This window comes from Anolis sagrei, chromosome X (genome assembly GCF_037176765.1).
Source record: "Anolis sagrei isolate rAnoSag1 chromosome X, rAnoSag1.mat, whole genome shotgun sequence".
In the NCBI taxonomy this organism is placed as follows: Eukaryota; Metazoa; Chordata; class Lepidosauria; order Squamata; family Dactyloidae; genus Anolis; species Anolis sagrei.
Window position 1 is genome coordinate 10023926 of NC_090034.1, and position 26733 is coordinate 10050658.

The 26733-nt window shown below is 44.0% G+C and overlaps 1 protein-coding gene across 4 annotated transcripts in view; it reads right to left on the bottom strand.

Annotated features, from left to right (window-relative positions):
* The window catches only part of LOC132782154 (protein ELFN1), a 298099-nt gene that overhangs the window by 177161 nt on the left and 94205 nt on the right, over positions 1-26733 (bottom strand). For all 4 annotated transcript variants that reach the window (XM_060786871.2, XM_060786872.2, XM_067473664.1 and 1 more), the window contains exon 2: positions 9022-9142. The gene's annotated coding sequence lies outside the window, so the exon portion shown is untranslated. The remainder of the gene's footprint in view (positions 1-9021; positions 9143-26733) is intronic.

Sequence of the window (26733 nt, forward strand, 5' to 3'; positions counted from 1 at the left end):
GAAAGTCCCCTTTTTAACTTCTCCCAGGCTGACTGTAATCTAACCCTTACTGATGTGGGCTCCCCTACCGGGTCGAACTGCTTCTCGAACGTCGAGTGGACCTACCAGTAAAGGCTTAGATGTTCTCCAGCTGGAGTTCCTTGGTCTTTAGGGCTGTTTCCCTGGAAAGTATTTGGAGACTCTTGAGATTGTTCTCCCCTGGAAATTCTTAGGGTTTGAAGCTTGTGTACAGGGGAAGCTTGCACACGTCCTGTACTTTAGCTTTCCTTGCTGAGACTAACTAAAAAATGGCTCCCTTCCCTTCCCAATTGCCCTGAGCAAGGGGCGGGACCAAAACTTAACGATGATGGAAGACATAACACTATAGTCACAAAGCTGTGTTTATAATACAGTATAACAGTGTTGCACCAAGTTTGTCCTAATTTGTTTTAGTTATTGTATTTTAATATGAATATCAAGTCAAAACAGAGTCCAGGTATAGCAACATTTCTCAACCTGGGGGGTCGGAACCCCTGGGGGGTCGCGACGGGGGTATCAGAGACATCACCAAAGATCATCAGAAAACACAGTATTTTCTGTGTGGGATGTTTGGCCCAATTCTAATATTGGTGGGGTTCAGAATGCTCTTTGATTGTAGGAGAACTATTAATCCCAGCAAAATACCACTGCCACTTTTGGACTCTCAAAACAAAGTCCTCGTATAGCAACATTTCTCAACCTGGGGGTCGGGACTCCTGGGGGGGGGGGGAGGTCGTGACTGGGGTGTCAGAGGTGTCGCCAAAGATCATCAGAAAACACAGTATTTTCTGTTGGTCATGGGGTTCTGTGTGGGAAGTTTGGCCCAATTCTATCATTGGTGGGGTTCAGAATGCTCTTTGACTGTAGGTGAACTATAAATCCCAGTAACTACAACTCCCAAATGTCAAGATCTATTTCCCCCAAACTCCACCTGTGTTTACATTTGGACATATTGAGTATTTGTGCCAAGTATGGTCCAGATCAATCATTTTTTGAATCCATAGTGCTCTTTGGATGTAAGTGAACTACAACTCCAAAACTTAAGGTCAATTCCCACCGAATCCTTCCAGTATTTTCTGTTGGTCATGGGAGTTCTGTATGCCAAGTTTGGTTCAATTCCATCGTTGGTGGAGTTCAGAATGCTCTTTGATTGTAGGTTACCTACAAATCCCAGAAACCACAAATCCCAAATGATAAAATCAATTCCCCACCAACCCTACCAGTATTCAAATTTGGGTGTATTGGGTATTTGTGCCAAATTTGGTCCGGTGAATGAAAATACACCCTACATATCAGACATTGACATAATGATTCCTAACAGTAGCAAAATTACAGTTATGAAGTAGCAACAAAAATAATTTTACGGTTGAGGGTCACCACAACATGACAAACTGTATGAAGGGGTCACAGCATTAGGAAGGTTGAGAAACAACAAGGTATAGGATTCGTGAGGCCTATTTTTATCAGTAACTCTCAAGCAACCAGAAACTCCTAGACTCTGAGGTGCTATTTAACTGAGAGTTTCCTGTATCAGGGGTCACTCTGAAGCTCCAAATCCCAGTCTAGGAAGGGGTGGAGAACCAGGGCAAGGTGAGTGAATTGAGTCCAAGGATTGGGTGCATGGAGCCAACCTGAAAAGGCGGTCTGTTATTGTTCTGGAATGAGGGTGTTGCTGCTTCTTATTTGTTTAGGGACATCTATTTATCATATCAGGAGCAAACCAATGGTACACTTGTGATGTATTTCAGAAAACACAAAGTTTAAAAACTTGCCATTGTATTAAATGTCCTTTGACCAGTAGCTGGCCACTTGGAGTGCCTCTGGTGTTGCTATAAGAAGGTCCTCCATGTGACGGGGTTCAGGTTGCATTGTAGCAGGTGGTGTGTGGTTTGTTCTCCTCTACACTCGCATGTCGTGGACTCCACTTTGTGGCCCCATTTCTTAAGGTTGGCTCTGCATCTTGTGGTGCCAGTGTGCAGTCTGTTCAGTGCCTTCCAAGATGCCCAAGAGGGAGTCTCTCATTTGGTATCAGCCATGGAATAAGATGCTTGGATTTAGCCTGCCAGTTTTGGACTCTCGCTTGCTGAGGTGTTCCTGCAAGTATCTCTGTAGATCTTAGAAAACTATTTTTTGATTTAAGGTAACAGCATGCTGGCTGATGTCCAAATAGAGAATGGGTTGGGAATGTCGCTGCATCTTGTGGAGCCAAAGCGCAGTCTGTTCAGTGCCTTCCAAGATGCCCAGGAGGGAGTCTCTCATTTGGTATCAGCCATGGAATAAGGTGCTTGGTTTTAGCCTGCCATTTTTGGACTCTCGCTTGCTGAGGTGTTCCTGCAAATATCTCTGTAGATCTTAGAAAACTATTTTTTGATTTAAGGCACCAGCATGCTGGCTGATGTCCAAATAGAGAATGGGCTGGGAATGTCGCTGCATCTTGTGGTGCCAGAGCGCAGTCTGTTCAGTGCCTTCCAAGATGCCCAGGAGGGAGTCTCTCATTTGGTATCAGCCATGAAATAAGGTGCTTGGTTTTAGCCTGCCACTTTTGGACTCTCGCTTGCTGAGGTATTCCTGCAAGTATCTCTGTAGATCTTAAAAAACTATTTTTTTGATTTAAGGTAACAGCATGCTGGCTGATGTCCAAACAGGAGGTGGGCCGGGGATGCCACTGCCTTGCGCCTTCCATTGTTGGCTGTTTTGTGATAAGATGGGTAAGAATCCTTTACTCTAGCCTTCTTGCTGCAAGAAGATAGGTACAGAGTAAAGGTTGAGTCCTGGCCCCACAAAACCAGGAGGAGGAAGTAAATACATAGAGCCACCTGGATATTTTTTTTGTCGTGTCAGGAGCAACTTGAGAAACTGCAAGTTGCTTCTGTTGTGAGAGAATTGGCCGTCTGCAAGGACGTTGACCAGGGGATGCCCGAATGATTTTTTGATGTTTTATCATCCTTGTGGGAGGCTTCTCTCATGTCCCCGCATGAGGAGATGGAGCTGATAGAGGGAACTCATCCGCCTCTCCCCGGATTCGAACCTGCGACCTGTCAGTCTTCAGTCCTGCCAGCACAGGGGTTTAACACACTGCACCACCGAGAGCTCTGGTTAGCCACCTGGATAATATGCCGTCAATGAATCCTTGCACGTTGTCACAAGTGGCTGCTCTATAGATGAAGCATAGGTTTGCACACAGCAAATCATCTCTTCCCTCTCCTTCCAGGGTTGATTCCCCCAAAACTGGAGAATGTGCACCCTGAAAAGTGGAACCCAATGACCAAGTCATCCAATGCACCAAAGTCAGTTGGCGGATCCCCTCTTTCGCTTGGCCGCCTCTCTTCCATGCTTCTCCCCGTGTGTTTTCCGTTTTTCCTTGTTTTGTTCAAGTTACTTTGATCCTGCTCAAGCGGCTCACGCCTCTCCAAAAATAGACTACATTAACAATAAGGAATCGGGGGCTGACAGAAATAGAAAAAGGGAGAAAACAAGAAACAAATGCAGCCGCAGCCACCGCAGCAGCCGTGTGGGGGCGGGGAGGGGAGCTTAGCTTATCCCTTCGCCTCGGCTCTTAGGAAATTGCTCACGGTTCAGGAGATGTCAGCTGTTCTCTTTTCTCACGCGGCCGGAGGAAAAGGGATCACAAGATCGGTCGATCCTGATCCTCCGGCCTTACTTGCTGCAGATTCCAAAACAAAGGCTGTCCTGATCCCAATGAATCACAGCATCCGTAGATCTGGAAGAGACCCTCTTCCTTCTCTTCTAGTTGTTGCAAGAACACCTAATAAGGCACACTAATTTCCCTTATTCCTTTATTTTGATGCTGTTTCAAAGCTGAAAAAAGGTGCATACATAAAAGTACATACCGTATTTATGTAATACGCTACCGTGTATAAGTCAAGGACAGGTTTTGGAGCCCAAAGTATGGATTTTGATATGACTCATGGACATATCAAAGGTCATTCCATGAAGATGGGAAAGCCCCAATGTCAACACTGGCCAACTCTGCTTCTATTATGACTTTGCTTTTCCCTTTTGACAATCTGAGACTTATACATGAATATATATCTATATCTATATATATATACAGGGTTAGTCAAAATGAATAGGCCATATATATATATATATACATATATATATATGGCCTATTCATTTTGACTAACCCTGTATATATAATCTTTCTACAGGAGCTCCCGGTGGTGCAGTGGGTTAAAGTGCTGAGCTGCTGAGCTTGTTGACCAAAATGTCACAGGTTTGATTCCGGGGAGCGGCATGAGCTTCCGCTGTCAGCCCCAGCTTCTGTCAACCTAGCAGTTCGAAAACATGCAAATGTGAGTAGATCAATAGGTACTGCTCCAGCAGGAAGGTTACGGCACTCTATGCAGTCATGCCAGCCACATAACCTTGGAGGTGTCTATGGACAATGCCGGCTCTTCGGCTTAGAAATGGAGATGAGCACCACACCCCAGAATCAGACATGACTGGACTTAATGTCAGGGGACAACCTTTAACATTTACATCTTTCTAATCCAGTGTTTCTCAACCTTCCTAATGACGCAACCCCTTGATACAGTTTTGCATGTTGTGGTGACACTCAACCATAACATTATTTTTGTTGCTACTTCATAACTGTAATTTTTCTACTGTTATGAATTGTTGTATAAATATCTGATATGCAGGATGTATTTTCATTCAATGGACCAAATTTGGCACAAATACCTGATATGCCCAAATTTGAATACTGGTGAGGTTTGGGGAAGTTGATTTTGCCATTTGGAAGTTGCTGGGATTTATAGTTCACCTACAATCAAATAGCATTCTGAACTCCACCAACGATGGAATTGAATCACACTTTGCATACAGAACTTCCAAGACCAACAGAAAATACTGGAAGGGTTTGGTGGGTGTTGACCTTGAGTTTTGGAGTTGTATTTCGTAGTTCACCTACATCCAGAGAGCACTGTGGACTCAAACAATGATAGATCAGAACCAAACTTGCCACAACTACTCAATATGCCCAAATGTGAACACTGGTGAAGTTCAGGGTTTTGGTTTTGGTTTTGGTTTTGGTTTTGTCGTGTCAGGAGTGACTCCTGGTGTGAGAGAATTGGCCATCTGCAAGGACGTTGCCCAGGGGACGTCTGGATGATTTGATGTTTTTATAATCCTTGTGGGAGGCTTCTCATGTCCCCGCATCAGAAGCTGGAGCTGATAGAGGGAGCTCATCCGCCTCTCCCCGGATTCGAACCTGCGACCTGTCGGTCTTCAGTCCTGCTGGCACAGGGGTTTAACCCACTGCGCCACTGAGGTAAACAGACCTTAACATTTGGGAGTTGTAGTTACTGGGATTTATAGTTCGCCTGCAATCATAGAGCATTCAGAACCCCACCAACAATAGAAGTGGGTCAAACTTCCCACACAGAGCCATCGTGCCTTGAAGGGACTCGCTGGCCTGAGCCTCCCTCCAGCCTCGTGCACTCTCCCTCGGCCGCATATGCACACCACACTGCCATGTGCCAAGCACACTTACTCTCCCTTCCCCGCTTGGAGTCTCCTTGGCTGAGAGGCCAGCTGAGAGGCCAGCCAATCACAGCAGAGGAGGGCTTTTGGTGGGAGGATTTGCTGTGTTTCCAAAACAGAAGAGAAGGACAGGTGGGGAGATCTTCAGCCTTCTCTGCCAAAGGGGTTCCTAAGACTATCCGAAATATATGTACCTGATGGCCTTTGGCAACTCCTCTAAAAACCCTGTGTCAGATCTGGCCACGGTGGTCCACGCTCTTGTTACATCCCGGCTGGATTACTGCAACGCACTCTACGTGGGGTTGCCTTTGAAGACTGCTCGGAAACTTCAACTAGTCCAGCGAGAAGCAGCCAGATTGCTCACCGGAGCGGCGTATAGGGAGCATACCACCCCCCTGTTACATCAGCTCCACTGGCTGCCAATCCAATTCTGAGCACAATTCAAAATGCTGGTTTTGACCTACAAAACCCTATACGGTTCCGGCCCAGTGTATTTGTCCGAACGGATCTCCCTCTACATCTCATCTCGAAATTTGAGATCGTCTGGGGAGGCCCTGCTCTCGACCCCACCACTATCACAAGTGAGGTTGGCGGGGACGAGGAGCAGGGCCTTCACAGTGGTGGCCCCTCATCTGTGGAACTCACTCCCTGGGGAGATTAGATCAGCATCTTCCCTTTTGGCGTTCAGAAAAAAATTGAAGACCTGGATATGGGACCAAGCTTTTGGACATTCTGGCAGCTAAGGAAAGATCTGACGATAAACATGGGCGAACGGAATGGAATGGATAAACGGACTCTGAACACTGAGCATGAGATTGTTTTGCTATTTTACTATGCATTAATGTTTTTAACTTGTTAATTGTTTAAATTGCTTTTATGTATTGTTTGTTCATTGATTTAGGCATCAAATTGTGCCTTCGTTTGTAAGCCGCCCTGAGTCCCCCCTCGGGGGTGAGAAGGGCGGGGTAGAAGTAATTGAAATAAATAAATGTGTGACCGCCCCCCCCCCCAGGGGTCCTGACCCCCAGGTTGAGAAACAGTGTCCTAATATTTTGACTTCTTCCTAGCAAAAGTTGCACAACATTCAGAAGACTTCATTAAGTTTTAGGGCAAGGAAGGTCGGGATAAATCCTTGGAGCCACAAATAGGCCCAAAGCTGTTTTTCTGGACATCAATTGTATCCTCCAATTTTTGCAAATTGTTGTGGATAATCCTGATTAAATCTCTGCCATCCCATTTTTTTCAGCTGCATCAAAAATGTCCCGGTTTCTCTCTCATTTCTCCCCTTGGTAGCCAGCTCATTTCCAACTCATTCATTTTGCCCAATTTTTAAGTTTGTCGCCTATAAATACAAAAGCATCAAATAATTGCTGCCTGTTCAAACATTTTTGAAATACAGTAAAAATGACAGAGTTCAAGACAAGGAGGGAAAAAAGAGCCCAAAAGCTGGGCTATAATAAAATAACAATTAAAAGTGCAGAACAAAGAAGAGAAAAAAGGGACTTTTGATCTCCCTTTCAGCATCTACATCTGCATATAACTATGCATATCTCTTTCTCCACAATTTCAACAAATCCCTTTCTTTCAACGTCCTGTTCTTTCTAATCATCAAAAAGTTATCAAGTCATTTTCTTGCAACAAAAAAAGTCTATAAGGGTTTTCCAAGTCTCTGAGAAATGACCTTTTGCTAATGACTTTTCTCACTAATGACCTTTCTCTAATCAAACCAGGCAATTTGTCCATTTCTGCTTCAATCTGTCAGCTGGAGGAACCATTCCTCCACAGTGCTGAAGTCTTCCAAATAATTGCCGTACATGTATAAAGTGATCCCATAGGCATGTCTACCCAGAAAAAAAGCCACACTGAAAGTCAGTGCATCTTTGCGTAAAACTACAACCGCCAGTCAAGAAGCTGAACCAAGTAGAAATGTCACCAAAGCTGTTTATAAAAGATCTGTCCAAGGTACTGAAATTCAGACCCAAATGTGTTATGTGCCTTCGAGATTCCTGTCAACTGCATTTCAGAGAATTTTCTTAGACAAGGAAACATTACAGTTGGTTTTGTTAGTCGCTTCCTTTGAAATAGAGGCTACAGCATTTGAGATTCAGTGGTGGCCTCCCATTCAAGTACTAAGCAGTTGGTCCTGCTTAGCTTTCAAGACCTGGTGGAATCCTGTGTTTTCAGGGCATCAAGGCTGGAGTGAACCCTCCATCAATTTGGAAACCATCAATTGATTAGGGCATCAATCCAAAACAAAGGATCACCACTTTCCCAAAACAGAGCACCAAGAACAATCTGACTACAATTCCTTTCTTGACCATATCTATTGATTACAATTCTTTTCTTGAGCATCTCCATTGACTACAATTCCTTCCTTGAGCATCTCCATTTACTACAATTCCTTCCTTGAGCATCTCTATTGACTACAATTCCTTCCTTGAACATCTCTAATGGCTATCATTCCTTCCTTGAGCATCTCCATTGACTACAATTCCTTTCTTGAGCATCTCCACTGACTACAATTCCTTCCTTGAACATCTCTATTGACTATAACTCCTTCCTTGCACATCTCTATTGCTACCATTCCTTCCTTGAGCATCTCCATTGACTACAATTCCTTCCTTGAACATCTCTATTGACTATAACTTCTTCCTTGCACATCTCTATTGCTACCATTCCTTCCTTGAGCATCTCCACTATGATTCCTTCCTTGAGCATCTCTATTGACTACAATTCCTTGCACATCTCTATTGACTATCACTCCTACCTTGAGCATCTCTATTGACTACCATTCCTTCCTTGCGCATCTCTATTGACTACAATTTCTTCCATGAGCAACTCTGTTGACTACAATTCCTTTCTTGAGCATCTTCGTTGATTACAATTCCTTTCTTTACCATCTCTGTTCACTACAAGTCCCTTCTTCACCATTTCTACAAATAATGCTCTTTGTTATCATGTTACATCCAGATTCATTTCTGTGATGCTTTGGAACTAAAGTCCACTCTATCCCAGCAACATAGATACAATGAAGACACAAGTCAAAACATCCCTTCAAAGTATCAATGGAAATTCCAAGTATATGGAGGACACCTGTCCATTGAGTGTATTTCACTTCCAAATGGGTCCATGCAGAGGTCTCTGTAACCGTTACAAACCATAGCACGGCTTTTAAAGGTGGGGGGCTGACAATGTTTGCTGATGCCATATTTGTGCCCATTGACTACAATTATTTGTCTTCCAAAACTCCTCAGTAACCAACAATTAATGGATCAAGGTTTGCTGTCATTCCAAAGACAATTATTTTGAGAAGCACCAAACTATGGAAGAGTTATGTTTTGGGTTACAACTTCCAGGCAACATGTTGGTGAGAAGAGTATGGAATTTATTGTCCAAATTCTGTCGTCCTACTGAAACATCTGACCACTAATGATGGATGCAGCATGGGAAGAGAGACCCAATTTCCTTATGTCTGAAGGCATTTAAGGGCATGTTTACCTGGTACTCCATCCTTCTCCGTGTGTCAAAGCATGTCATGGAACCTGTTGAAGACTCACAATAATGTTTGGACATCCTGCAGTCAAAAATGCATTTCAGGAACCGGTCAAAGATGGAGCCCCTGAGACAAACAAGAAAAAGAAACAGGCCTAGAATTAGAGACTCAGTGAAACAACCTCCAAAATTCCACAAACTTTCATCAATGAAAACAAATTCATAAATGAAAACCAGAAAGCACTGTATGGTGATCCCATGAATGTTCTTGGCTTGGGAATCATCAGGCCAGTTCCGTTGTCTGAAACAGGGCCTACTTGGTATTTGATGGTGGTCTCCCATCCAAGTAGTAGCCAAAGCTGATCCTGCTTAGGTTCCAAAATTGCACAAGATTGGAAAGCCTTGAGGTTATTTAGGCCTTACTATAACTAATTGTTTCCTTTTTCACTGTCCAGAAATAATCAACTATGTTTTCCTCCCTTTCAGGGAACTTTTCCATGTCTTTCCTATCCTTTGGAACAGTTGTCTGCCGAGGTCATCTCTTCCTCCTTGGGTTTTCCAAGGGACGATCCTCCCTCCTCCCCTTGGGTTCCCATTTCGAATTCTGCTCCTCTCCTCCGCCGGCAAGGCATTTGTTACACTGAATGGCCTATTGACGACTTGGTATCTCATGTCTACAATGAGAAACGGAGGAGCCAAATAGGCCGTAATTTTCCCGTGTTTAGGCCTTTATTGCAGCGGCTGCCTCTGCTGATTAGTTCGTATTTTCCCCCCTTGCTCGGTCTTCCTGAGCAGCCCTTCCAGCTTGGATCCTTTATCTTCATCTCCTGCCACCAATTCATTCTGGCTGGATCCTATCAGCTGATGCAGCAAAAGCTGCAAAGCTTTCAAAGGCAGCTCCAGCATGAATTGGACAGTCCCCTGTTCACATCTAGACAAAGAAGGGAGGATGTTACTAGAAATAGAAGGGCACTTCCAGCTCAGGAGGGCACTCAATCTGCTTTGGAATTTAGTGCAAACTTTAAAGGAAAGAGTCATCGAACCTTAGAATCTGAAAGGAATCTCAAGAGATGTACATTAGGAAAAATGTCTTTGATGCAAGAGCTGTTCAACAATAGTACTTTCCTTCATTGGAAGGCTTTCAACAGAGGTTAGGTGGTCATTTTTCAGGAGGGCTTTAATGGTGTCTTCCTACATAACAGAATGGGGTTAGGGTCTCTTCCAGCTGTATGATTCTATGATAACAGTCATATTAACTTCAATTAACTAGTCCTCAGTAGCACAGATCCATTGGATCACAGCATTGGGATGGACCATAGGTCCCCCCTCTGTTGCTTGGACTCAAGAATTAAGGCTACCATCTCTTCATGGCTCACTGTTATAGGATTAGAGAGTAGGAAGAGACTACAAGTATCATCTAGTCCATCTCTTTTCTGTCAGGCAGGAAGACACAATCAAAGCCCCCCAGATAGATGGTCATACTGCCTCTGTTAGGAACTTCCAGAGAAGGAGACTCCCACCTGATTCCCAGGCAGCAACACTCTAAAGTTGAACAGCTATTCTCATAATGAAGTTCTTCCTAATGTTTAAGTGGAATCCCTTCTCCTGCAATTTGAATCCATTGCTCCATTGTATCTTAGTCTCCAGAGCTTTGCCCCCTCCTCAAATATTTAAACATAGTTATCATGTCCAATCTCAGTTTTGTCTTCACTGAGCTAAACATTCCCTGCTCCTCAGAGAGCTTCACAGTTTCCAGACCTTTGGCCATTTCATTCACCCTCCTCTGGAGATGTAGAAGTTTCTCAAGATCCTTCTTGAATTGTTTTGCCCAGAACTGGACACAGAATCATTCCAGGTCATGACTTGTTGCGATTAAGTTGGCTTTGATTTATGGTGAGCCCAGGAATGAGAGAACTCCAAGTCTCCCTTATCCTCAACATCTATTGTATGTCAATCTGTTCATCCTGTGATTATGTCTCATGTTCATGTTGATGTTCATTGTGGGAATGGGAATGGTGTTCCTGAAGATGGGCCTGAGGATGACGGTTTGCTTGGGCCTGAGTTAAGTCCAGAAGAGACGCCTGAGCTGTTTCAGGAAGATTCCCAAGGCCACAGCCCTGGGAGACCTTTCACCACTTTTCTCAGAACAATTGTCTGAAAGTGATGTTGAGATTGATTTGCCAGGTGTAGGGGTTAATGAGGGCGAAGATAGTGAAACCTTGGACAGAAAGCGAAGTTTGAATAAACAAAGGAATAGCTTTCAGAGACTGAGGCGATGCCTTTGTCTACAGCAAATGAAAAATAACAAACCGTTATCTAGTGGGGAAGTAATGAAGAATGCTTTCTTGTCAATTTTGGGTTCTGGAAAAATGTTATGATGATTCATGGGACTGAATTGTCTCAGTCGAGGCAACATCGTTATTTGATCATGGCCTTGGTTTCAAGTGCTCTGAGTTTCATGCACCAAGTTTTGCCAAGCTAAGTTTTGCTTATGGGATTTTCCTGGTGTTCATAGTTTCAAGTGCCTTGCTTCATGGACTCATGGATCTTGTTTCCCTCTAAAGCGGGGATGAGAGATAGGGCCTTCTTGGTGGTGGCCCCGCGGCTGTGGAACGCCCTTCCCACGGACATTAGACTAGCTCCATCATTAATGGTATTCCGCAAAAAAGTGAAAACCTGGTTGTTTGAGCAGGCGTTCGAATAGTCAGTGCAATGAATGTAATGAACATTGGAATGGAACAATGGATGATGGATCTGGATCATGTTTTTAGTGATGAGATGCTAGTGAATGGCTATTGGTGTTAATTGTATATTGTTGTTAATTGTATACTTTTCTATAATATGTTATGATGTTAACTGTTTTTTATACCGTGTTATGGTAACATTGAATTTTTGCTGTTCTTGTTGTTAACCGCTGTGAGTCGCCTAAGGGCTGAGAACAGCGGTATACAAATAAAGTAAATAAATAAATAAAGATATTAACTATTTTGGATTTTGGGTTTTTACTGTTTTGCTATTTTTATTGCTTTGTCTATGTATAATATAAAATAAACTGCTTGCTGATTTTTCCAAGCTGGTGTGGTTTTAAGGTCAGAGGTGTTCCTGCTCTGTGCACGGCAACATCCTTGTCTCAACTCTATAGTCTCAAGACATCTATAGATTCCTTATTGGGATCTTGCCATCTTTCTGGCTGCCTTCTACTTTACCAAGCATTACGGTCTATCATAATGTATCCTATCTCATCCTGATACGGCCATAGCATGGCAGCTTCAGTTTAGTTACTGTGGGATAATGCAGTTTTGGTTTGCTCCAGGACCCATTTATCTGCTTATTTGGCCGTTCACGACATTCACAGAACTCTCCTCCAGAACCACATTTCAATTGCCTTGATTTTCTTCTATCAGCTTTCTTCACTGCCCATATTTTACAACACAGATATGGGAAATAACATGGACAATCATAGCAACAAGCTGTATTTTTAAATGGGCCCTTTTGTTTCTCTCATTCTAATTGCAAAAATGTTCACCTGCCCTCTTTTCCAGCAGAGAAGCCGCAGCAGGAAGCAGAAGCAATATTGCATCCCGTTCCCCCGAGGCACATTCAAAGACCTCTTCCTGCATCCTCATTTTGTTGTATTACCCAGCTGCTATATGAACAAGCACCTTGAGTGGGATTGCGATCCTCTCTCTTTCTCTCCATTTCCCCACAAGTAACATGACTCAGAAGAATATATTACTCATCAAATCTGCCTACGAATCCGGCATCTACTCTCCCATTCAAGCCTTTCCCGAACTGTTTTGCAGTCAGGGATGGAAAGAAAATGTTTCCCAGCAAGATGCGGCAGAGGAGAGTTGGAGGAAGAGGCGCCTTCCTTTGATTACCTTTTGAGAGGTGACAATGACGGAAAATAATTCATTCCCTTCCCGCTACACTCGTGAATTCCGAACTACGCGCCCAACCCAGCCGCAAGGAGACTTCAAACAAGAATGTAAATCACGCTCTGAGATCCTAACTTTGCTTCATGATGCGAGGACGTGCGTCACAGAATCACAGAATTGCAAGAGACCCCAAAGATCATCCAGACCAACCCCTTGCCATGCAGAAATACACCATTCAAGCCCCTCCAAAAGATATCTCAGAGAAGGAGAACAAGCCCTATGAGGAGTGGCTTAAGGAGCTGGGCATGTTTAGCCTGAAGAAGAGAAGGCTGAGAGGAGATACGATAGCCATGTATAAATATCTGAGAGGAACCCACAGAGAGGAGGGAACAAGCTTGTTTTCTGCTTCCTTGGAGACTAGGACGTGGAATAATGGCTTCAAACTACAAGGGAGGAGATTCCATCTGAACATGAGGAAGAACTTCCTGACTGTGACAGCCGTTCAGCAGTGGAACTCTCTGCCCCGGAGTGTGGTGGAGGCTCCTTCTTTGGAAGCTTTTAAACAGGGGCTGGATGGCCATCTGTCAGGGGTGATTTGAATGCAATATTCCTGCTTCTTGGCAGGGGGTTGGACTGGATGGCCCATGAGGTCTCTCCCAACTCTTTGATTCTATGATTCTATTGCAGGCATGGGCAAACTTTGGCCCTCCAGGTGGTTTGGACTTCAACACCCACAATTCCTAACAGCCGGTAGGCTGTTAGGAATTGTGGGAGTTGAAGTCCAAAACACCTGGAGGGCCAAAGTTTGCCCATGCCTGCTCTATTGGATTCTTGATGTCAAACTGTGCTTAGCATCAGGATATGCTTCCTAATATATAAGTGGAATTTCTTCTCCTGTACATAATTCTAATTCTCCAATGAAGGAAAGCAACTCCTTTGGACACATAACATCCCAATTCTTCCCCTGCTTCAATCAATAGATAAAATAACGTCTTGCCCTTCCCTTTCCTTGATTTTAATACATTCCACCATTACTTTTTTGTTGTTCATTTGTTTAGTTGCTTCCAATTCTTCATGACCTCCTGGACCAGCCCACGTCACAGCTCCCTGTCAGCTGTCACCACCCCCAGCTCCTTCAGAGTCAAGCCAGTCACTTCAAGAATACCAACCATCCAACCATCTTGCCCTTGGTCAGCCCCTCTTCCTTTTTCCTTCCATTTTCCCCAGCATCATTGTCACCATTACTGACTTTGCATGAAATAACTGATTCCTTGCTTTCCTAACAGGAAAAGGTCTCTTACCTCCCAAATGTCGATCCTCCAAAACAGTGTTTCTCAACCTTCCAAATACTGCCACCCCATAATGCAGTTCCTCATGTTGTGTTGGCCCCCAACCATAACATTATTTTCGTTGCTACTTCATAACTGTAATTTTGCTACTGTTGTGAATCACAACGTAAATATTTGATGTGCAGGAAGTATTTTCAGTCACCGGACTAAATTTGGCACAAATACCCAATACACCCAAATTTGAATACTGGTTGGTTTGGAAGGGATTGATTTTGTCATTTGGGAGTTGTAGCTACTGGGATTTATAGTCCACCTACAATCAAAGAGCATTCTGAACCCCACCAATGATGGCATTGAACCAAACTTGGCACACAGAACTTGGATACAGACAGAGGTGGTCCTAGGTAATTTTCAACGGTAAGCAAACAGTATTTTGGCACGCTGCCCCCCCCCCCCCGCCCCCCAACCAATTACTGATATATATTTTCTGTTCGTTGTGGGAGTTGTGTGCCATATTTGGTTCAGTTCCATAATTGGTGGACTTCAGAATGCTCTTTGATTATAGGTGAACTATACATCCCAGTAACTACAACTTGCATATGTCAAGGTCTATTTTCCCCCATGAGCGCTTCAAGAGTGCCCCTGGGGAAAATCAACTATACTGCAAATGCTTACTTTGCGTAATGGGTTGAGCTGCCCCTGGATACAGAAAGGACCATTTCCAATCTCTCTAAAACAGTGGTTCTCAACCTTCCTAATGCCGTGACCATGTTGTGGTGACTGCCAACCATAACATTATTTTCATTGCTACTTCATAACTGTAATTTTGCTTCTGTTATGAATCGTTAGGTAAATAACTGATATGCAGGATGTATTTTTCTTCACTGGACCAATCTGAGACAAGTACCCAATATGCCCAAATTTGAACACTGGTGGGGTTGAGGAGGGGTAGTTGATTTTGTCATTTGGGATTTATAGCTCACCTACAATCAGAGCTCACCTACAATCATAGCATTCTGAACTCTACCAACAATGGAATTGAGCCAAACTTGGCACACAGAACTCCCATGACCAACAGAAAATACTGGAAGGGTTGGGTGGGCATTGACCTTGAGTTTGGGAGTTGTAGTTCACCTACATCCAGAGAACACTGTGGATCTGGACCAAACTTAGCATGAATACTCAATATGCCCAAATGTAAATACTGTTGGATTTTGGGGGAAATAGACCTTGACATTTGGGAGTTGTAGTTGCTGGGATGTATAGTTTTATCTACAATCAAAGAACATTCTGAACCCCACCAATGATAGAATTGGGCCAAACTTCCCACCCAGAACCTTCATTGCCAACAGAAAATACTGTGTTCTCTGATGGTCTTTGGTGTCCCCTCTGAGACCTCCTCATGACACCGACCCCCAGGTTGAGAAATGCTGCTCCAAACGTTCAGGTCAACTGCCAGCATTCCTGATGGATGGGGCTTCTGGGAGCTGGAATCCAAAGTATTTGGAGGGTCAAAGTTTGCAAATTGTTGAATCATATTAACTGTGAATTGCTGAACCTCTGATTCCAAATAAGGCTGGCTTCCCTCAGTGGCTTCCACGTGTCCCTTTCCCTTTCTCCGGCCTCTTTCCTCTCCCATTTGTCTGTGGTTTGCCCTCATTATCATCTCTTTAACATATTGTAGCGTGTTTATTTACCATGTGGTCTGCCGCGCCGGTGACCTTTGCATGCTATGCCTCCATCCCTCGAAGAATCTCATAAATAAATCAACTGACATCTCCTACTCTGTTTCATGCCATGTAAGAGCCAGATTTCTACAGCAGGAGGACCCAAATCCCATTTGTCAAAGCAGAAGGTGGAAATGGCCTCCTCTTTGCCATACTCCTAATACTTTTGCAATCATTATCTATATCTAAATGTTTGTATGTGTGCATGTGGCAGAGGTGTCCATGTACACAGACAGCCTCTTGCTTCCACAAATAGCGATAACCCACAGTGCTGAAGAGCCACTACCTCTGAGGATACTTGCCATAGATGCAGGTGAAACGTCAGGAGAGAATGCCTCTAGAACATGGCCATATAGCCCAAAAAAAACCTACAACAACCCACCTCCATAATGTACTTTATATCCTGGTGAGTTTTGGGAGAGAATGGACCAGGGACGATATCAAAAATTGGCCTTTTTTCAAATAAATAGTGTTACTAAATGGTATTACCAACACCCTAAAACAAACCATGCCTTTCTGGGCATCGCTGGGTACCCAAGCTAGTATATAATAAAAGTGAAAATATGGTTGATGTATATACACAGAAAATACAAACTGAGATACATATGTATGTATATATGTATCTATACATACAAGCTACCTTGAATAGATACATGAAAATGTATCTATCTAAGTTTGTTTCTATGTATTTCCAAGATGTCTTCCACTTCCAAAGAGCACTGTAACTCCAGTCAGCAATGGATCTAGACCAAATGTGGCACACATGTGGAATAACCAACAGAAAATATTAGAGAAGTTGACGGGATTGACCCAACATGATGGGAGTTATAGTTCACCGTACATCCAGAGAGCAGTGTGAACCCCTCCAGCAATCAATCTGGACCAAACTAGGCATACATACACAACATGACTAACTTTATGTACTGGCAGGAAATAGGGCCGGGGGAGACGGGACGCCATGACAGAGGGTGATGGGATTTATAGTTCACCCATATGCAAAGTGAACTGTGGACCAAACCAATGATGGTTGTGGACCAAACTTGCCACGCTGCGCATACCCAATATGACTGACTTTAGGTACTGGCACGGTTTGGGGGTGAGACATGGCAGAAGATGATAGGATTTCACTTTGCATATGGGTGAACTATAACTCCCAAACTGCATTAATTATGCAATAGAGATGTGCCTCATGATTCTCTCATTCTCCTAAAAGTGACCTTTGAATTCACCTTTTGATAGATACACAGCAATCCCCTTGGCTTAAGTGGCTGAGGAGGAAAAGGAAAGGACCTGAGGCCGCTAGGAATTGTGGGAGTTAAAGTCCAAAACACCTAGAGGGTCAAAGTTTGCCCATGCCTGGCCAAGAGGGAGAATTAGGATATATTACCCTTGCACTGAATACCAATATAGCATAATGTTTACAGATCAGGAGTGCAATGTTGGTGGACTCAGCAAGATGAAAGGTCTCTGAACAAATCTCCATATCTAGTGGAGCCAGGACTCACCCTCCACTCTGCTCTGCATCAACCAACTGTCTCAAAGCAAATAGGCCAGATTAAGAATCCTCTATCTCATCTCCAAAAACAAGGAGGAATAACAATCCCATCATATTGACCTGTGAACAGACCCTTTAAGATTTCCATCCTAATTTCGTAACAAGACATTATAGTTATGCGCACATGAATAATAAGCTGTGAACAACTGTGGATACTAGTACTGTACACAATATTGAATGCCTCTTAAGTGTCAGATTTTGGTCCAGAAGCCTGCAGCCTAAGATGATCCTTAATTGGAAGGAGGAGGAAAAAAGACCGGTCTGTGGCACAGATAGTTAGTAGCCTGCTGCATTAAATCACTACTGATTGAGAGGTCATGTGTTCAAAGCCAGCCCGGGTTGGAGTGAGCTCCCGACTATTAATAGCCTAGCTTGCTGGTGACCGATGCAGCCCGAAAGACAGTTGCACCTGTCAAGCAAGAAATGTAGGTACCGCTTTATGTGGAGAGGCTAATTTAACTAATTTATGACACCATAAAACCTTCCAGCAGTGTGCATAAGAATGAGGAAGTACTCCATCAAGGTTGTTGACCTATGCAGCCCGAAAGACAGTTGCACCTGTCAAGCAGGAAATTTAGGTACCGCTTTATGTGGAGAGGCTAATTTAACTAATTTACGACACCATAAAACCTTCCAACAGTGTGCATAAGAATGAGGAAATACTCCATCAAGGTTGTTGACCTATGCAGCCCGAAAGACAGTTGCACCTGTCAAGCAGGAAATTTAGGTACCGCTTTATGTGGAGAGGCTAATTTAACTAATTTACGAAACCATAAAACCTTCCAGCAGTGTGCATAAGAATGAGGAAGTACTCCATCAAGGACTCGGTGTCACAAGTTGACGGTGAAGCGGCAGCTCCCCCTGTGGCCAGAATGGAGCATAACCTCATGAAGCCAGGAAGCTGGAATGTTAAATTGCCTCTGTGTCTCCCTATATATGTTGTACGTCTAATGGCATTGAATGTTTGCCATGTATATGTGTATTGTAATCTGCCCTGAGTCCCCTGCGGGGTGAGAAAGGTGGAATATAAATACTGCAAATAATTATTAATTGCAAAGGTTTTCTCTTCCTTTGCTCAACAACCTTCCTTCGCTCAGCAAGTTTTTAGTGCCAAAACCAAGCCGGCTGGGGAGCTGCGCCGTCAGTTTTGCTTGCTCAAGACTCTTCCAGCAGAAAATGAAGGAGATTAAAACAATGACGGGCGCAGAAATTATATACTAAATTTCAGCTTGAACGCGATTTGTAACGGCTAAGCCCTTAAGCCCTGGAAGTTAGGATTTTAAGAACATATAATAAGTTCGGGGTGGGGGGAGAAGATGCTGTAATAAAATGCAAAGTGCCACTTTACAGAAGGTTTCGTGTTCTCACTCTCTTTCCAGCCAAAGGGAGCCGCCAGCAAACAATTTTCAAATATCGGTACCATTACATTCTGATTATATCCTGCTTTCCTCCCTTAAGGAATGCACCATGTGAACCACTACAGCTGGAAGTATGCGTACATTTTGAAATTTCTAAAAGCTTCACAAGCTTGTCCTCATGCTTGGGTCTGAGTTGCCATGGCTCAATGCTATGTGATCCTGGGAGTTGTAGTTTGGTGTGCCGTCAGCAACCTTTGGCCAAGAAGGCTAAAGACCTTGTAAAACTAGAAATCCCATGACTCCACAGCATGGAGTTATGGGATCCGCAGTGCAGATGCACCCAAAGTCCAATCCTGATGGCAATGCTCCACTGCCCCGGATTCAAACCACACATGGCAGCAGATGGGTGTAATTTCTGATATTTTTACCTGGGGAAAAAGTGGATCTAACTAATCTCCCTTCCCTCCCTCCACCACCTTCCATTCTTCTCTTTCTACCTCCCTTCCACCTTTTTGTACTTCCTGCCTTCCCTCTTTCCTCCCTCCTTCCCTCTCTAGCTTCCTTCCTTCCTTTCTTCCCTCCCGCCTTTCTTTCTTTCTTTCTTTCTTTCTTTCTTTCTTTCTTTCTTTCTTGCCTCCCTCCCTCCCCTCCCTCCATCCCCTTCCATTCTTCTCTTCCTCTCTCCCTCCCTCCCTTCCACCTTTTTGTCCTTCCTTCCTTCCCTCTTTCCTCCCTCCTCCTCTCTCTCTTCCTTCCTTCCTTTCCTATTCATAGATTTCTCTCACTTCCTGTTGTCTCCGCCCTGTTCATAACTATGAGTTGTTTGCAAGCCAGAGGTTTGTAACTCAGGTTCAGTCCTTGCACTGAAGAAAATAATAAATGTAAAAGTAAAGGTTTCCTGTGACATTCAGTCTAGTCATGTCCGACTCTGGGAGGTTGGTGCTCATCTCCATTTTGAAGCCAAAGAGCCGGCGTTGTCCATAGACATCTCCAAGTTCATGTGGCCAGCAGGACTGCATGGAGCGCAGTTACCTTCCCACAGAAGCGGTACCTATTGATCTACTTACATTTGCATGTTTTTAAACCGCTAAGTTGGCAGAAGCAGGGGCTAACACTGGGAGCTCACTCCTTCCTGTAGAAGTGGTACCTATTGATCTACTCACATTTGCATGCTTTTGAACTGCTAAGTTGGCAGAAGCTGGGGCTAACAGTGGGAGCTCACTACTTCCCATAGAAGTGGTACCTATTGATCTACTCACATTTGCATGTTTATGAACTGCTAAGTTGGCAGAAGCTGGGGCTAACAGTGGGAGCTCACTCCTTCCCGTAGAAGTGGTACCTATTTATCTACTCACATTTGCATGTTTATGAACTGCTAAGTTGGCGGAAGCAGAGGCTAACAGTGGGAGCTCACTCCTTCCCGTAGAAGTGGTACCTATTTATCTACTCACATTTGCATGTTTTTGAACTGCTAAGTTGGCAGAAGCTGGTGCTAACAGTGGGAGCTCACTCCTCTCCCCACATTCAAACCACCAACCTTTTGGTCAGCAAGTGCAGCATCTCAGCGGTTTAACCCGCTGCACCGTTGGGGGCTCCCAAGAATCAAGATTAAGTTGCAAAATATTGGCTTCTCTTGTTGAGTTGCTTTTCTATGTCCAAGTAAGATCAATATGATGATTTCTATTTCATTTTTGGCCCATTTGTTCAAGGCTTGAAAGTGGATAGCTACTCACATTTGCATGTTTTCTATCTGCTAGGTTGGCAGAAGCTGGGGCTTACAGCAGGAGCTCACCCCGCTCTCCAAATTCGAACTGCCAACTTTTCAGTCAGCAAGTTCAGCTGCATGTTTTCTATCTGCTAGGTTAACAGAAGCTGGGGCTTACAGCGGGAGCTCACCCCGCTCTCCAAATTCGAACCACCAACTTTTTAGTCAGCAAGTTCAGCTGCATGTTTTCTATCTGCTAGGTTAACAGAAGCTGGGGCTTACAGCGGGAGCTCACCCCGCTCTCCAAATTCGAACCACCAACTTTTCAGTCAGCAAGTTCAGTGATTTGGACAATGGAGCTGAATTTTCCACCTGGATTTCTCTTCGAGTTGTTTATCTGCTCCGTGGCATCCACTTTTCTTTTCTTTTTCCCCCTCAGTTTGGGCCATTACGCATCCGCCGTTTGCTTACCGACATTTAGCGAAGCCTTCCACCCAACGCTGCCTTGTCGGAGCCAACCTCAAATTGATTATTCTCCCTCGCCCACACGCTCCAAAGAAAAAGATTTCATGAGACTACAATATGAAATGCCTCTCGGAAAGAAAAAAAGCAGATAAAAATCCATATCCACGATGACAATCTCCGGGCTAAATAGCAGTGTCGACAGCGTGCCGCTACAAGGCAGGACAAGTGTCCCTGATTTCCAGATAACTCCAAAAGACGTTCAAGCCCTGGTCAGATGGAGGTGACGGTCAGAGCGAATGGACATTTGTCCTCAGAAGTGTCCCTCGGGGAAATCTGAGGCTGAATTGCCTTTTCTGGGGATTCTTGGAATGACCACATTTGGGATGAATCCTTCCTATCTTGGGCTATTTGAAGGAAGGCAACATTTAATGTTCACTTCCTGTTGTCATAAATTAATAGGGGATTGGACTCAATGGTCCTTGTGGTCTCTTCTGATGCTATAGTTCTGTAATAAGAAAAAGGCGGGGCAATTTATTTTCTATTCCCAAGACCTACAAAAATAAGCACTTTTTAAGTCAATATGTTATATTGACTTATAAGAAGCACTGCTCAACTATCAAGCAAAAAGTGGGTGCTAGAAATAATATCATATGAAAGCTGGCTGGCACAGCCTGAGGATCACAACCAGACACAGTGAAGACATGTCCAATTCTGGGCACCACAATTCAAGAGAGATATTGACAAGCTGGAATGTGTCCAGAGGAGGGCGACTAAAATGATCAAGGGTCTGGAGAACAAGCCCTATGAGGAGCGGCTTAGGGAACTGGGCATGTTTAGCCTGAAGAAGAGAAGGCTGAGAGGAGATATGATAGCCATGTATAAATATGTGAGAGGAAGCCACAGGGAGGAGGGAGAAAGCTTGTTTTCTGCTTCCCTGGAAACTAGGATGCGGAACAATGGCTTCAAACTACAAGAGAGGAGACTCCATCTGAACACGAGGAAGAACTTCCTGACTGTGAGAGCCGTTCAGCAGTGGAACTCACTGCCCCGGAGTGTGGTGGAGGCTCCTTCTTTAGAAGTTTTTAAACAGAGGCTGGATGGCCATCTGTCAGGGGTGATTTGAATGCAATATTCTTGCTTCTTGGCAGGGGCTTCGACTGGATGGCCCATGAGGTCTCTTCCAACTCTATGATTCTATGATTCTATGATTCTACATCTGCCCTTGCGCTTTGCTACTCTGTTGCTGAATATGCATGCCCAGTGTGGAAGGCATCTCACCACATTAAAACAGTGGATGTGGCTCTTAATGAAACATGTCACATTATCACAGGATGTCTACGCCCTACACCACTGGAGAAATGATACTGTTTAGCCAGTATTGCACTACCCATCATCCATCAGGGATTAGCAGCCTGTAATGGAAGGACCAAGGCAATGACATCTCTGACGCATCCTTTCTTCGGATATCAACCAGCACACCAATGCCTTACATGAAGAATCAGCTTCCTAAGATCCACAGAGATACTTGTAGGAATACCTCAGCAATTAGGAGTCCAAAAGTGGCAGACTAAAACGAGGAACCTCAATCCATGGCTGATACCAGATGATAAACTCCATTCTGGGCATACAGAAGACTGTGCGACTTGGAAGATGCTGAACAGAAGATGCTCTGGCACCACTAGATGAAGAGCCAACCTTCAGAAATGGGGCTACAAAGTGGAATCCACGACATGCGAGTGTGGAGAAGTGCAAACTACTTAAGCAGCTAAGGGAGGAGGGGGAGAAAAGGGCCTAAAGCTGTTAGGAATTGTGGGAGTTGAAGTCCAAAACACCTGGAGGGCCACAGTTTGCCCATGCCAGATCTTTATACACACACACACACAAATTATGGATTCTTAGTGTGTTTGTGTGTGTGTGTGTTTTGTTAGTAGTGACTTGAGAAACTGCAAGTCCCTTCTGGTGTGAGAGAATTGGCCGCCTGCAAGGACGTTGCCCTGGGGACACCCGGATGTTCTGATGTTTTCCCATCCTTCTGGGAGGTTACTCTCATGTCCCCACATTGAGAGCTGGAGCTGACAGATGAAGCTCATCCACACTCTCCCCGGATTCAAACCTCTGACCTGTCAGTCTTCAGTCCTGCCAAAACAAGGGTTTAATCCACTGCCCCACCAGGGGGTCTTCTTAATATATGCTAAGTTTTGGTTTCAGGAACACAATGAATAACAAAATCCACAAATGATAATGCCCCATTATATACAAATGGCATAGTAACATGGATCCCTTATATAAAATGGCAGAATCAGGGCGCAGCGGTGGCACAATGAGTTAAACCCTTCTGCCGGCTGGGCCGCTGACCTGAAGACCTGAAGGTCGGTGATTCTAATCCACGAGATGGGGTGAGCTCCCATTTGTCAGCCCCAGCTTCCCATGCAGGGACAAGGGAGAAGCCTTCCAGCAGGATGGTAACACATCCGGGCATCCCCTGGGCAACGTCCTTGCAGACGGCCAATTCTCTCACACCAGAAGCGACTCGCAGTATATTCTCATTTTGCACCTGACATGGCAAAATTAAGCTTTGTTTATGGGATTTTTTCAAATATTTTCAAGCTGCAGATGATTGAAATCATTGGTTAAAGAAACTGTTGATAAGGAGGGCCAGCTCTCTCTCTCTCTCTCTCTCTATTTATACATACATACATACATATATATATATATATATATATAACTACAATTAAACCAAACCTACCTTGACATTATATAGCGTACTAAAAACAACCCATACTGAAACTAGACTAAACATTGGACACAGTCACCAATTAACGAAGGGTTCTGATTCCCCCAGTCTAAACTATGATGAACTACTAAGAGAAAAATACCACCTAAAAATAAAAAATATAATTATGGCATTCCAGATCTAACTAAACATTCTTACTAGGATTGTCAATAGCTATCAACATGTGCTGCTGCTATCATTCTTCTTGCTCAAAAAGCTCACAAACAGCTTCAACTGGATCCACATATATAGAAACCTCACCTGCCTATTTTCCAACAGACCTCACAACCTCTGAGGATGCCTGCCTTAGATCTATCAGTATATAGTTGGGTTGCTGTGAGTTTTCCGGACTGTCTGGCCATGTTCCAGAAGCATTCTCTCCTGATGTTTTACCCACATTTACTGCAGACCTCAGAGGTTCTGAGGTCTGTTGGAAACTCAGCAAATAGTTTATATATCTGTGGAATAATGTCCAGGGTGGGAGAAAGAACTATTGTCTGTTTAAGGAAGTGTAAATGTTGCCATTGGCCACCTTGATTGGCACTGAATAACTTTGCAGCTTCAAAGCCTGGCTGTTTCCTGCCCGGGGGAATCCTTTGTTGGGAGATGTTAGTTGGCCCTGCTTTATTCTTGTCATTTTTTTGAGTGTAGCTCTTTATTTACTATCATGGTTTTAGAGGGCTTTTTTGAAGACAGGTAACCAGATTTTGAACCATGGTGCTGGAGGAAGGTTCTGAGAGTGCCTTGGATAGTGAGAAGATCCAACCAGTCCATATTTTAGGAAATAAAGCCCGACTGCTCATTGGAGAGAAGGATAGTAGAGGCAAAGATGAAGTACTTTGGCCACAAAATGAGAAGTCAGGAAAGCTTTGAGAAGAGAATGATGCTGGGAAAAATGGAAGGCAAAAGGAAGAGGGGCCGACCAAGGGCAAGATGGATGGATGGCATCCTTGAAGTGACTGGATTGACCTTGAAGGAGTTGGGGGTGGTGACGGCCGACAGGGAGCTCTGGTGTGGGCTGGTCCATGAGGTCACGAAGAGTCGGAAACGACTGAATAAATAAACAAAAACAACAACAAACCAGATTTTCTTCATTTTCATGGTTTCCTCCTTTCTGTTGAAACTGTCCACATGCTTGTGGATTTCAATGGCTTCTCTCTGTAGCCTGACATCCTGGACATCATTCCACAGGTACATAAACCCCACTTGCCTAGTTTCCAACTGACCTCACAACTTCTGAGGAGTCCTGCAATAAAAGTGGATATTTATTTTTATTTATTGGATCAGGAGCAAACCAAACAGTTGTATTGTATTTAAAAACAACAACAAAAAACCAAACAAAAAACCCACAAAATTTGCAAACTTGGCATTCTATTAAATGCCCTTTGACAGGTAGCCAGCCACTTGGAGTGCCTCTGGTGTTGCTATAAGAAGGTCCTCCATTGTGCATGTGGCAGGGCTCAGGCTGCATTGTAATAGATGGTCTGTTGCTTGCTCTTTTCCACAATCGCATATTGTGGATTCCACTTAAGGTTAGCTTTGCATCTCATGGTGCCAGAGCGCAGTCTGTTCAGCACCTTCCAAGTCACCCAGTTTTCTGTGTACCCAGGAGGGAGTCTCTCATTTGGTATCAGCCATTGATTGAGGTTCCGGGTTTGAGCCTGCCACTTTTGGACTCTCGCTTGCTGAGGTGTTCCAGCAAATGTCTCTGTAAGTCGTAGAAAATGATTTCTTGATTTCAGGCATTGGTGTGTTGGCTGATATCCGAACAGTTTTCAATTAGGAGGCACAAATGGCTTATGTTTTATTTCTTTTGTTTGGTTTTTATACTATGCATTAATGTTTTAAATGTTTTATAATGGTCTTTGGTAGGGCTGGTCAATTCGTTTCGTTAATTCGTAATTCGTTAAAAAATTCGTTAATTTTTGAATTACGAAACGATTACAAAACATTTTTTTTAACCTGGAAGTGTTTTTAAATATCGAAACGGCAGGCGCCAAAAATTTTGTATTTCCGTCCATTTCGGAAATACGTAAGATGGCCGCCTGCCAATGCTTGCTGGGAGCTCTCCTCTCTCGGCGCCGGCTGAGCAAGCGAGCGAGAGGGCGAGCGAGAGGGGCGAGCGAGCGGCGAGCGAGAGGGGCGAGCGAGGCATTCTCTCCTGACGTTTTGCCTGCATCTATGGCAAGCATCCTCAGTGAGGTCTGTTGGAAGTAGGAAAAAGGGTTTATATTTATGTGGAATAATGACCAGGGTGGGACAAAGGACTCTTGTCTGCTGGAGCGAGGTGTGAATGTTTCAACTGACCACCTTGATTAGCATTTGATGGCTTGGCAGTGCCTGGAGCAATCTTTTGTTGAGAGGTGATTAGATGTCCCTGATTGGGTTGTTGTAGGTTTTTTCAGGCTATATGGCCATGGCCTAGAGGCATTTTCTCCTGACTTTTCGCCTGCATCTATGGCGAGCGAGAGGGGCGAGCGAGCGGCGAGCGAGAGGGGCGAGCGAGGCATTCTCTCCTGACGTTTTGCCTGCATCTATGGCAAGCATCCTCAGTGAGGTCTGTTGGAAGTAGGAAAAAGGGTTTATATTTATGTGGAATAATGACCAGGGTGGGACAAAGGACTCTTGTCTGCTGGAGCGAGGTGTGAATGTTTCAACTGACCACCTTGATTAGAGGGCCCGCCAGAGTGAGTGCCTGCCTTCCCTCCTTAATAATAATTTTAATTTCTCCTCCCTATTCTACTAAATTAATAATTAAATTTAAAAAATATTTAAAAAATATTGAAAAAAAAGGGCGCCATCTTTACAAAATGTTTTGTAAATATTTACGAAATTTCGTAAATACCGAACTTTTTTTTTGGAAAATTTTGTAATTATTTTAAATATCGAAACAAAAAAAAACCCCAATTACAAATCGATTTTAGAAACAAATTTTTGCGTTGTTACCCAGGCCTAGTCTTTGGCATCA